The sequence below is a fragment of the Muscardinus avellanarius genome (assembly GCF_963383645.1).
Source record: "Muscardinus avellanarius genome assembly, chromosome: 6".
In the NCBI taxonomy this organism is placed as follows: domain Eukaryota; kingdom Metazoa; phylum Chordata; class Mammalia; order Rodentia; family Gliridae; genus Muscardinus; species Muscardinus avellanarius.
In genome coordinates this window covers 70,487,012-70,500,519 of record NC_137791.1, presented here as the reverse complement: position 1 = coordinate 70,500,519, position 13,508 = coordinate 70,487,012, and the positions used below count along the sequence as shown (strand labels likewise).

At 44.4% G+C, this 13,508-nt stretch overlaps 1 pseudogene across 1 annotated transcript; it reads right to left on the bottom strand.

The window, feature by feature from the left end:
• Positions 1-5,442: 5,442 nt before the first annotated feature.
• LOC308264073 (large ribosomal subunit protein uL23-like) lies at positions 5,443-11,989 on the bottom strand (annotated as a pseudogene). Its single transcript has 3 exons — positions 11,849-11,989; positions 5,807-6,096; positions 5,443-5,566 (listed from the first exon to the last, which is right to left on the bottom strand). The product of its transcript is annotated as a large ribosomal subunit protein uL23-like (transcript).
• Positions 11,990-13,508: the final 1,519 nt, after the last annotated feature.

The window sequence follows — 13,508 nt, the reverse complement described above, 5'->3', positions numbered from 1 at the left end:
CCCTGTTTAAAAAAAAAAAAAAGCGGGGCGTGGTGGCTCATGCTTGTAATCCCCGAGCTTGGGAGGCTGAGACAGGAGGATCACACAGGTTCGAAGCCAGCCTCAGCTACTTAGTGAGGTTCTCAGCAACTTAGTGAGACCCTGTTTCCAAATAAAGTATAAAATAGGTCTGGGAGTATAGCCCGGAGGTAGAAAAGCCCCTGGGTTTCTCCCCCAGCACTACCAAAAATAAATAAATAAATAAATAAATAAATAAATAATAAAAAATAGGGCTGGGTATAGCTCGGAGGTTGAATGCCCCTGGGTTCAACCCCCAATACCACAAGAGAAAGAAAGAGAGAAAGGAAGGAAGAGAGAAAAAAGAAAGAAAGAAAAGAATATTAGCTCAGAGGTAGAATGTCTCCAAGTTCAATCCCCAATACCGCAAAAAAAAAAAAAAAAAAAAAAGTTTTGGAGCCGGGTGTAGTGGCGCACGCTTGTAATCCCCACACTTGGGAGGCGGAGACAGGAGGATCATGCAGGTTCGAAGCCAGCTGTGCTGTTTCCAAATAAAAAGTATAAAATAGGTCTGGGAGTGTAGCCCAGAGGTAGAAGGGTTTCCAGGAACCCCAGTACCACCACCAAAAAAAAAAAAAAAAAGTTTTGAATTGTACAGCACCATGTAAAATCATTCCTTTGAGCTGGGAATATTGGTGCATTCTTGTAATCCTAGTACTTGGGAGACTGAGACCGGAGGAGACCTGGTTTGAAGACAGCCTCAGCAAGTAGTGAGACTCTCATCAACTTAGCAAGATACTGTTTCAAAATAAAAATAAAATAGGGTTGGAGTTGTAGCTTGGAGATAGAATGCCCCTGGGCTCAATCCCCAGTACCACAAAAAAAAATTAAAAATTAAAAAATAAAGTAATTATTCTAAGTTGTGACTTGTCCTGTACATTATTATTATTATTATTATTATTATTATTATTATTATTATTAATTATTTGGTGGTACTGGGTGTAAGGTGTGAGTCACCCCCCTACCCCACAGGGGGCAGGGCCGAAGCTAGAAGGTGGAGCCTGCGATTCCGGGGACAGACCTCCCGCCCCGGAAGAGGGAGTTCAGAGAGGACCCGGAGAGGGAGGGAGGCATTCTCCCGCCGGCCACCGGCCCCCGCGGCCACGCGGGGGCTGGGGGTTGACCCCCCACGAATAAAGCCTCTCGTAATTTATTATGGATCTCGGCGTGTCTCTATGCTAGTGGGGCACCCCGCATTTTTCTACAATCTTACACTGGGGTTCCTGGAAGCCCTTCTACCTCCGGGCTACACTCCCAGACCTATTTTATATTTTTATTTGGAAACAGGGTCTCTTAAGCCAGAATAGCTGGCTTCAAACCTGCGCGATCCTCCTGTCTCCGCCTCCCAAGTGCAGGGATAACAAGCGTGTGCCACCACGCCCGGCTCCTGTACACTTTAAACGTATCTGCCCCAACTGCTTATCTCTGGGGATCAATCTCCAATTTGAGAAGTGGAACCTTTAATCATGTGTAAAAAAACAGTAACATATACATTTTAAAATTTCTAACAAATTTTTTTTATTTTCATAAAGAAAATTAAACATTTACTTCAAGATCTGTCTGTCTCTAGCTATCATCTGTCGACCATCTACCTTAGTTTGAATGACAAAAGACCATAAATTGTGAGATTTATAAAGAACAGAAATGTATTTTCTCAGTTCTGGTTACTGGAAGTATAAGATCAGGGTTTACTATTTCCCTCACGTGTCACAAAGAGGGCAAGAGAATCCTCTGGGGTCCCTTTTCAAAGGGCACTAGCCCCTTGCTGAGGGCTCCGATCTCATGACTTCATCAGCTCCCAAAGGCCCACCTTCCAATACTATCATTTTGGAGGTTGGATTTCAACATATTCATTTTGGATAGATGCAAACATTCAGTCCATAACTATATAACATTTATCATGTATCAATTTACATGTGTAAAATTATATAGATTCTAGAGCTGGGCACACATTAACTGACTATTCCAATGGCGATTTTACACCCATATAAGGTCAGCAGTGCCTGCACGGGACTCTTTCTTAAGGAGATTTGTGGGCGCCCACTTGTAATACCAGTACTTGGGAAGCTGAGACAGGAGGATGGCAGGTTCGTGGCCAGCCTCAGCTACTTAGGGAGGCCCTCTGCAACTTATTGAGACCCTGTTTCCAAATAAAGAATAAAAATTAGGGGTGGGGTGTAGCTCGGAGGTAGCATGCCCCTGGATTCCAGATTCCATCCCCAGAAAAAAATGCACTCTAGGGTAGCTGAGCTGCCATTCCAGAGTCTGTGGAGAAGCCCACGGGTGTGGGGGAGAGGGCTGCTGCACCAGTGGGCTCAGCATGGGAGCGAATTGCCCTTGAAAGCAGGTGCCAGGCCCGTGCCAGGCCTTCAGAGCTGAGGTGCTGACCGCAAGGGGCTTTGCAGCTGTGCGGCAGAATGGGAGATGGTAGGGAATCACTTCTAGGTGTCCTTGCTAAGTGAAAAAAGCAAGTCCAGAGGAGTGTATCCAGTATGCCATGGCATCTGTAAGGAAGACGGGGAGATTACGTACTGCGCACACATAATACGTTTTAACAAGAAGAGATATAGAAAAGATAGGTCAGAAGCTAACAAAAGTGGTTACGTATGGGGGTGGAGCCGGCGAATCTGAGAGAGACCTCTCTATGTAGACCTTCTGCATAATTGTGATTTTCTTCTTTCTCCTTTTTTTTTTTTATTTTTTTTAGTGGTACTGGGATGGAACCCAGGGGCTTTCTACCCACAGGATACACTCCAGACCTATTTTATACTTTATTTGGAAACAGAGTGTCACTAAGTTGCTGAGAACCTCACTAAGTAACTGAGGCTGGCTTCGAACCTGTGCGATCCTCCTGTCTCAGCCTCCCAAGCGCGGGGATTATAAAGTGCTCCACCATGCCCAGTGTAGTTGTGATTTTCAAAACCTATAAATGTTTTACAAATTCTCTAAATACAATTAGAAATAAAATCAAACCCTAAAATTAAACCAGGCATGGTGGCACACACTTGTAATTTCAGCATTTGGGAGGCTGAGACAGGAGGATTGCGGTTTGAGGACAGCCTCAGGTACTTAGTGAGGCCCTTTGCAACTCAGTGAGATGCTGTTTCAAAATAAAGAAAATAAAACAAAAACAAAAAATAGGGCTGGGGGGGTAGCTCAGAGGTAGAATACCCCTGGGCTCCATCCCCAGTACCATACTAAAAACAAACAAACAAACAAAAAAACTTAAAATTAAGTACAAAGAGAAGTATATGAACCTTAGCTGTATATTGAATTGAAAATAATTACACAAAGAAAAGCATTATTCCAAGAAACTTTCAAATATAATATTCTTATTGTATATACTTAGTGGAATTTATTCTAAGAACAAAAAGAAATACAAATTAATCTTTTCCTTTCTTTCTTTCTTTCTTTCTTTCTTTTTTTTTTTTTTTTTTTTTGCAGTACTAGGAATTAAGTCCAGGGGCATTCTATCTCTGAGCTATACCTCAGCCATTTATTTATTTATTTATTTATTTATTTATTTATTTATTTATTTATTTTGCAGTACTGGGAATGGAACCCAGGGGTATTGTACCTCCAAGCGACCCCTAGCCCTAGTTTTTAGTCTTTTTATTTTTGAAACAGGGTCTCACTAAGTTGTGAAGGGCCTCACTAAGCTGAGGCTGGCTGTGAATCTATGGTCCGGTCTCAGCCTCTGGAATACTAAAATTACAAGTGTGCACCACCAAGCCTGGCTCCAAAAAAAATCTTACATGTCTCTCAGTGGGTATATTATTAATAGTAATAATGGTGTTGTGATTTTGAAATTATTTTATGTACATTATAAAATTAAGAAAATAGGGAAATTTATTAATTTTTAGAAATAAGATATCAGTATAAGAGAAAATATAAACACAAAATAAGAAAAATTATTTGAATGTAAATATGAGTGTAAGATGTTAATGTGAATTTATTAATAACAATATTGAGGCTGGGCAATCGTTTCAGGAGAGTTTGTGCTTACCATCCATGAGGCCCTGGGTTAACTCCCCAGGGCAGCAAAACATTCCCTAGATCTGTTCACTGAAAGTCTAGAGACTCCTTTAGCCAACCTAATCTCTTTTAGGTAAAGTTCAATCTTCCAGGCATTTCCCTCTCTTCCTCTTCCCTAGCCAAGATGGCACTTCAGAGGAGGAAAGTTTGGGTATCTCTAGTATGGGGCGGAGGGTTTTGTTTGGCCCGTTGGGCCCTTGCTAGGCTCTGGGTATAGTCGTCTGTAGTCTTACACGCTCTCAGTGAGCTCGGACAAGGTAAGTTGCTCCTGCCCTCTGAGCCACTAGGTAGGTCATCTGCCCTTAAATACCCCAGGGCCAACTATCAGACTCACAAATGCACATCTATCCCATCGTCTGTGCCAGGATGGATCTGAAACATTCATACCTGCCAACATACACTGGAAATACTCCAGACAAGGCACCAGCACCGGGGTGGTTATTATCCAGTAGGGTCCATTCCCTCTGATAATATGCAGCTATCAACACATACATATGACCAGAAGAATTCCATAATTTAGAATTTCATGAAGAAAACGGCAAAGAAAGTTAAGAATGACTGAACCTATCTGTAGGTTCTGCAATTTTAGGTCCTAATGTCAATGTCTATTCCTCCTTGCTAAGGAACTCGCGATTGAGGTTAACCTCTAGGGCCTGGGAACTATTTCCAGGATAGCCCAGATCCTGTTTTCAGATTCTTGTACTGCCTTTGTTTCATGCTCTTTGAAGATGTCTGCTTCCTGTATCTGGGTCTTTATTATAAACAGATGTTCTTTTTTGATTCAGTCTTGGCTCTACTTCTGAGCCCTTATCAATTTCTTTGCGTCTAACTTCATTATTGCCCCTGGAAAGGCAATATAACTGAAGGTGATAGTCAAACACTTTCAGTGTCCTCTTAGAAAATGAGCTGATAGTTGGAAAGTGCTTGGAACAGCACACAGTGATGCTGTCTGGGTATCAGCTCTTATCATTAGTTGTTTTTCTGAATCTATAGATTGTGGGACTTTGAATCTTCCCACTTAATTTTACTATGAAAAATAAACACTGAGCCAGGCGTAGTGGCGCACGCTCATAATCCCAGCGCTTGGGAGGCTGAGACAGGAAGATCGCGCAGGTTCGAAGCTAGCCTCAGCTACTTAGTGAGACTCAGCAACTTAGTGAGACCCTGTTACCAAATAAAACATAAAATAGGTCTGGGAGTGCAGCCTGGAGGTAGAAATCCCCTGGGTTCCAACCCCAGCACCATAAAAATAAATAAATAAACAAACAAACAAATACATACTGACAAATACTTTTTTTTTTTTTACATAGTGAAAAACTTTATGTTTAGAATTAGCCTACTGGACTCTGTTTAGATGATCTCAATTTTGTTGGCAACATCCAAGCATCATACTCAGGAGCCAGTCGAGGTATGCCTTCTCTCCACCAGGCCTGACCAGGGTGTTGACCTTGGTGATGTCGATGTCATAGAGTTTCTTTATTTTTTATTTTTTATTTTTTATGGTACTGGGAGTGGAACTCAGGAGCTTTCTACCTCCGGGCTATATTCCCAGACCTAATTTATACTTTATTTGGAAACAGGGTCTCACTAAGTTGCCGAGAACCTCACTAAGTAGCTGAGGCTGGCTTCGAACCCGTGAGATCCTCCTGTCTCAGCCTCCCAAGCGCTGGGATTACAAGTGTGCGCCACCACGCCCGGCAATGTCATAGAGTTTCTTCACAGCCTGTTTGATCTGGTGCTTGTTGGCCTTGACATCCGATAACAGTGTGTTGTCTTCTATCTTATTCATGGCTGAGTGGTTGGGGGAACTGATGATGGCAGAGTGGCCAAGCTTGTTTCTCCTGGGGGCGCTCTTCCTGGGGTATTTGGGCTGCTTCCAGAGCTGCAGTGTCTGGGGCAGAAGCTTGGTGATGTGTGGATCTTCTTTTTGTGGCTGTTGACACCTCTCAACACCTTTTTGGTCTTCAAAGCCTTTGCCTTGGCTTTGGCTTTGGCAGGGGTTTCCTTCTGGCAAATATTTTTATACTTTCACCATCACTCTGGGTGTGTGTGTGTGTGTGTGTGTGTGTGTGTGTGTGTGTGTTTGGTGTGTGTGTGTGTGTGTGTGTGTGTGTGTGTGTGTGGTGTACTGGGGATCGGCCCCAGGGGTATTCGACCTCTGAGCTACACCTCCAACCCTATTTTATATTTTATTTGGAAACAGAGTCTTGCTAAAGCTGCTGAGGCTGGCCTTGACCCTATGATCCTTTTGTCTCAGCCTCTCAAGTGCTGGGATTGCACGCTGGCTCTACCACTGCTCTCAACACAGGGCACGCGTGTCCCCTCCAGTAGGGAATGGCCAGTGCAGGGTCTTGATGGCTGCTGGGATTGTTTCAAAACTTGGCATGAGTGAACCTGAGATTCTAGGATCAGAACATAACTTTTCTTTCTCCCCCCCTTTTTTTTCTTTTTTTGTGGTACTGGGTGTGGAAGCTGAAAGGACAAAGTTTGACCACACCAGAGACCACCTTGTAGCCAAGAGATTTATTGGAGGGGCCGGTATGAAAGGAAGAAACATGGAGAGAGAGAAAGAGAGAGAGAGAGACAGAGGGGGAGAGAGAGAAAGAAGAATCCAGGAAGAGAGGGAGCCTGTGCTGAGATCAGGGTTATATAGGGGTTTGGGGTTACAGATTGGGGGCTAATATGCTAGGAGAAATGCCCTTTGAACTAATTGGCTAGAGTCCCATGGGACGGAGTCTTGTGGCCAGGTAATTGGCTCGGGGTCAGTGGGGAATGTCCCTTTCACTGATTGGCCAAGGGCACCAGGAGGGGGCAGGTCTTCCAGGTAAATGACCAGGTGCAGTCAGAGGGGGATGGCAGCTTAACTGGTCAGACCAGGGCCTTTCAGGAAACTTAGCTTATGGGGCTCCTGAAGTAAGAACCTAATTCATCTAACAGAAGCCAGGGGTCTTTCTACCTCTGGGCTACACTCCCAGACCTATTTTATTCTTTATTTGGAAACAGGGTCTCACTAAGTAGCTGAGGCTGGCTTCGAACCTGTGCAATCCTTCTGTCTCAGCCTCTCAAGCCCTGGGATTACAAGCATGTGTCACCACGCCTAGCTAAAACATTACTTCTCTCTTGTTCTTATTTATTGCCTGCTTTTTAGACATTGAACTAATTATCAGCCATTCGACACAAAAGAATAAAGGAGAGAAAAGGAGAACTGAAATAATGAAAAACAAAACAAAACAACAACAAAAATCCCAAAAGCCTAGTGGCAGCTGCTGAAGGTCTAGACGTCCCCATCTCCTTGTGTTAAATTTATCTACATACACTATCTCTTCCCCTTGATAACTGTAGTTTTTGTTGGCACTGAAATAATCTGAAAATTCTGAGGAAGTTATTTTTAACATTTTTGTTTATAGAGAAAATGTATGGGGCTGGGGATGTAGCTTGGTGGTAGAGCACTTGTGTAGCATGTGCTGTGCTGGTACTGGAAAATGGCTTTGGTATTAATGTATGGGAAATTAATCTTGTTATGGTTTGAATGATGGGGGTTCTTTTTCTTATTCAACTAAGGTTGATTAAATAGAAAAATTAAAACTAACAGGCAGCTCAGTGCAGCTTTAACAAATCTTTATTACAAAATCAGTAGGAAATAGAGCAGTAGGAAATAGAGAAGAGAAGGAAAAAGCAGCATGCTGACCTGCATGCTGGAGAGCCCGAAAATGGAACTCTGGCCCCTTTTGGGGACCCCAACCCTTAAATAGATTTTGTATTGGTATCTTCCTCATCAGCGTTACCAAGGCAATGGGCTAGTTACTTATTCCTTATCCAGGTGGTGCCTCTTTGTCTCTGGACAGTGCACTTACTAAGTGAAAGGGTCAAGAATCTACCTGGCCCTTGTCTCTATTGTACTGGGCAGTATTGGTTGCTCATCAACTAGGGTGCTTTGAAGCCGCACACAAAGTTTACCTTTCCTATGTCCAGGCCAGATCACAGAGGAAAGGAGGTAAACAGAGGCACCGGTTGCCTCTATTGTAATTTTAGGGCTAAAGGCTTCAGTTGACTCTAAGACTCTTACTATAGGTTAATGATTAGAATGAAGGGCAAAGACAGAGAGGAACTCTGCATTGTCATCGCTGCAGCCCCCTCCCTGCCTGAGTGCTTGCACAGCACCCAGGCTCTGACTATATTTTACACTTTGGAAATTATCAAAGCAATTTTCCAATACTGGCACATTAATACATTTTGATGCCTCTTCCCAATACTGGTACAAATCTCAAATGTAAAAAAGTAGTCAGAACTTGGGTAAGGCACAGGCACTCAGGCAGGGAAGAAACCCTGCAGAGTTCCTGGCACCAAAAGTGATTAACAAGAACACAAAAGACCAGGGTCTCCTTATTTTAAAGACATGTTTACATAATAAACAGCTTCTAGCAAACAGGCTAAAATTCCCCAAGGATGCCGGAGGATGGTAAGGTCTTCCTCAAAGAAGTAGATACCATGAGATCCCTGACTTCAAGTAACACATTTTGGGGTCTTAAAGATTTGGTCTTACACCAGAGACCAGGGCAGGCCCACATTTGCAGGAAGAAAGCTTTTGGTTAAGCAGGATGAATCCTCATAATCACATCAAAAGACTTGCCCTGACAGATCAACACCTATGTTGAGTCAGAAAGAGGACTGGTAAAGCAAAGATAGGAGATAAAATTCTTTATAAAAACTGTTCTCTATCAAAAACTTCGGTGACTTATTTTCAAATCACTCCACTGCATTTATTTCTTTAATGCAGTGCTTCATTCTGTCCCTTCCTTCTGCCTTTGTAATAATAAAAATTGTTTAAGCTTACAGCAGTTTTGGCTATTCTTTTCTACAAATAGCTAAGAACAAGAACCCATGGCTACATCTCACACCATTACAGTTTTGGTGCTCAACGAGGGCACTGTTATAGTTTTGGTGTGGCACCATTACAGTACAAGGCTCTGGGTTCCATCTCCAGCACTGGGGCAAAAAAAAGAAAGAAAGAGAGAGAGAGAGAGAGAGAGAGAGAGAGAGAGAGAGAGAGATAAAGGAAGGAAAGAAAGAAGTATATGACAGACCTAATGTAATTTTGGATGTGAGACTACTTCATATTAATTATCCATTAATTGAGTTTATGGTAAATATTCTACCATCTTTTTTGGTACTGAAAATTAAATGCAGGGGCATTCTCCCTCTAAGCTATACCAATATGTTTTCTTTTTAAATTTTTAAACAGGGGCTTGCTAAGTTGCTGAGGGTCTTGCTAAATTGCTAAGGCTGGCCTCATCCTCCTATCTCAGCCTCCCTCATACTGGGGTTATTGGTATATACCATCTACCCAACTTCTACCATCTTTTGATGGGAATCAATACTAATGGCTAAAATATATATAAAATTGAAAGTATACTTTATCAAAAATTACAATTTACAATAACACAACTGATTTTATCCTGAAGTAAAAGGTCTATTTAGTAGATTCAAAGTAGATTTAAATAGTACAGATGAAATCTGAGCATGTCAACTCTCTGTTTCCTTGTCCTTCCAGACAATGTAGTTGCTGGGATAGTCTCAGGATGGCTACCTTCTGGGGTCCTGGTTTGCCCGGCATTTTCCTATTTGTAGCATAGAAAGTCCCATGTCTTAGGGAACACTTTGGCCAGGCAAGCCAGGAGGTTTGGTCACCCTAGGTGGGAAGGAGAGGCCTTACATTCCAACCTAGAAAGGTCTAGGTTTGTTGATACAGCAGTGAGGACGTAGAAGGAAATAGGCAGATAGGGAAGAGGCCTTGGAAGAAAAAAGCTTAATTTCCTGAGGGTCGATGAATATCAGCTCTTCCAAGGTTCAAAGCTTCACAAAACCATCTGTTTACTAATCAACAAACCCAGGAGACATCACTGGAGCAAGTCTGACACTCCTACTGAAAGGAGACCCCTCAAAGGACATGCAAATACCCTATGCAAATTATGAGAGCTGCTTCCCAGAATCCCAAACTCCAAGCAATAGAGGACATGCAGACATATATAAACCCCTAGCGCAGTCACCAAGATGGTTACCCACTCTGGGAACCCCTCCCTGTTGGGGAGCTTCTCTCTCTCTTGCAGGTCGTGTTAGCTTTGAGAGAAGGTAGAGTGCAACTGAAGGTACGTGGCCCGGGCTACACTCGGGTAGTGACCTGAAGGCCTCCACTGGACATCAAGGCTGACCAGGGCCCCTAGGGGTGACCTACACTTCCTTTCTGGCAGATCGCGTGGACTCTGGGAGAAAGTAGCTTGCAACTGAAGGCATTTGGCTTGGGCTACCCTCAAGTATTGTCCTGAAGGCAGCTGCTGGGCACTAGAGTCCCGACAGCCTCTTAGGGGTGTTCTGTCACTTTGGCCTATTCCCTGATGCTTCCAATAAACCTTTTACTCCCCTTCCTGCGGTCTGCGGGTGTCATTCTTTGCTCACCATAGACAAGAACCCAGTAAGGAAACGCTGAGTTTCTTCTCAAGAAACTCCCTTTCATCTTAAGGAAACGCCGGGTTTCTTCTCAAGAAACCCCTGTTTCAGCAGCATCAGAGCAAACAGGCACCAGCACTGCCTACCCTCTCCTGTGGCCCCCCAGAAGCCTCTTCTTTCAGAGGAAAATGCCATAATCCCTCCTCATCCCACCTCCCACAACTGCGGTATTTGCCACTTAGAATCTAGATCAACTTGTGATTTTTCAGCCTCAAGGCCAACCTGGTGAGCTTCAGCTGGAGTTACATGTCACCTGGACTAGGGGTGAAAGTTGTAGTACCTTGTGCCTGTAGAGAGAGGAAATGTAGTAACAGGAGTGGGGCTGGGTCTTCACACTGCCTAAGGCCAAATTCCTGTTCTGCCCCTCCTTATAATGGGTAGACTTGGCTAGACTAAACTACATTTCCTGGAGTTCCTCTGCCCACCTGGCTTTGGTAAGGGTGAGCCAGGGGCATTCCACCTCCAAGCTACACCCCCAGCTCTATTTTTTATTCTTTATTTTGAAACAGGGTCTCACTGAGTTGCAAAGAGCTTCACTAAGTAGCTGAGCCTATCTGCAAACCCCAGTCCTCCTGTCTCAGCCTCCCAAATGCTGGGATTACAGGTGTCCACCACCACACCCGGCTAGGACCTACCGCAAAAAAAAAAAAAAAAAAGTGGTCTTCACCCCCTTAGTTAGTCTTTTAACTAAATACACACACACACACACACACACACACACACACACACATACATACCCCTGGGTTCCATCCCCAGTACCATAAAAACAAACAAACAAACAAACAAACTGTAGGGCCAATAAAAGTACCTAGAAGAAAGACACATAGAATGGGCCCCTCTTCTCGAGGTGGAATCTGGGCTCGCTGGGGGAGATGTGGTTGTAGCCCATGGGGTCTTGGGCCAGTTGGCTGGGTTGCCCCAGGCCAGGGCTTTTCTACAGTCACCGGATGAGCAGGAAACTGCTCTGTTGGGAGCCTGAGGCTGTGGTTGGCCAGGACGAGGCTGGCAAGCAGGAAACGCCCTCAGGAGCCTGCAGGTGAGGCTGGCCAATGGCCCACAGTGTAGGAGGAGCGGGTTGGTGGAAGGTCCTGTGCAGGCTCCAGGACATCAAAAGCTTACAGGAAGCCAGTCACTGGGCTAGGCTGGGCTGAGAGCTGCCAGCGGGCCTCCTGTGGGCCCAGCTGGTGTCTTAGCCTGCTGGTGTTACCTGAACAGACCGAGTGGCTTGAACAACCGAAATCTACTTCCTCACAATGCGAGACAAGTGTCGGCAGGACTGGTTTCTCCTGAGGGCCTCTGTCTTGGCTCGTGGTTGTCTTTCTTCCCCCGGTGCCTTCACGTGGTCTTCTCTGGGGGAGGGGTGTCTCCGTCTCCTTCGAGGGCCACCAACCATACTGGATGAAGGCCGACACTAATGACTCTACTGAATCTTAATGATCTCTTCCAAGTTCCAGTCACTGTCTGAGGCACTAGGGACTTCAGCATATGGATTTTTTTTGCTGGGAGGGGGGCATTACTTAGCCCATCACATCTGGGGAGGATCCGTACGATGTCCCCACCACGTGCGACTGACAGCCCCAGTGGATGAATAAGCAAACCTAAGCTCAGAGGACCTGGACTCGGCAGTGTCTCCGCAGCGCCCTCTGCCGACGAAGCCTCGAATCTCGCTCGCCCAAAGGAGTTCGGCTCCTTTAGCGCAGCGCAGAGAAGAAATGATGAATTTAGAGTGGGGAAGCGAACACTGGTTATTCCGCCTTCCCAGCACTTCAGTGCGTTTCCTGACGGTCTTCTCAGACCTTATTCAAAACCAAGATTGACCACTTTGCAACCCAGACACTGGGTTGACAGGTCTCCTTGTCCCCCCCTAACCTTCCCTTTTAAAAGTAGCTGTGCCGCAGGCCTGGTGGCGCACGCTTGTGATCCCAGCATTTGGGAAACTGTGACAGGAGGATCGCGGTTCGCGAACAACCTCAGCTACTTAGTGAGGCCCTTTGCAACTCAGTGAGACCCTGTTTCAAAATAAAGAATAAAAAATAGGTCTATTTTTATTCATAACAATTTACCACTGTCATATTATTTTAAACACCATGGAAGTATCACTACTTTATCATTATAATAAGTACTTTGATAAAGAGTGATGAAATGAATAACTATAGGTATTAGAAGAGAAATACTTAGCCGGGCATGGTGGCACACTCCTGAAATCCTGGCCCTTGGGAGGCTGAGATAGGAGGATCACAGATTCAAAGACAGCCTCAGCAGTGAGACTCTCGTCAACCTAAGCAAGACCCTGTTTCAAAATAAAACTAAAATTGGGATGGAGGTGTAGCTCAGAGATAGAATGACTCCGGATTCCATCCCCAGTCCCCCCCCGACCACCAAAAAAAAAAAAAAAAGGAAAAAAGGAAAGGAGTAATGGATGCCAGCAATATGATTATACATTTGAATTATTCTCATCCATTTACTCTTTTTTTTTGGGGGGGGGAGTATTGGAGATTGAACCCAGGGGCATCCTACCTCTGAGATACAGCCCAACTCTATTTTATTTTGAAACAGGGTCTCACTAAGTGGCTGAGGACCTTTCTATGTTATTAAGGCTGTCCTCGAACCTGAGATCCTCCTGTTTCAGCCTCCCAAGTACTGGAATTACAGTCGTGTGCCATCACAGCTCCATTTACTTTTCTTAAATTGTGGTATACTTAAAATGTAGTAAAATATACCCTGTGCATGTGCATGCATATTTGTGTTCCATTGTGCAAGTTTTGGGAAATGCATGCACTGATAGAAAAGTATTGCAATAAGTCATGAAACAGTTCCATCAAAAGCCCCAAATTCCCTAATGCCTTTCTGTAGTGAGCTTCCTTCAGGACCTCCAGTCTCCGTAGCCACGGATCTGTTTTCTGTCCCTGTAC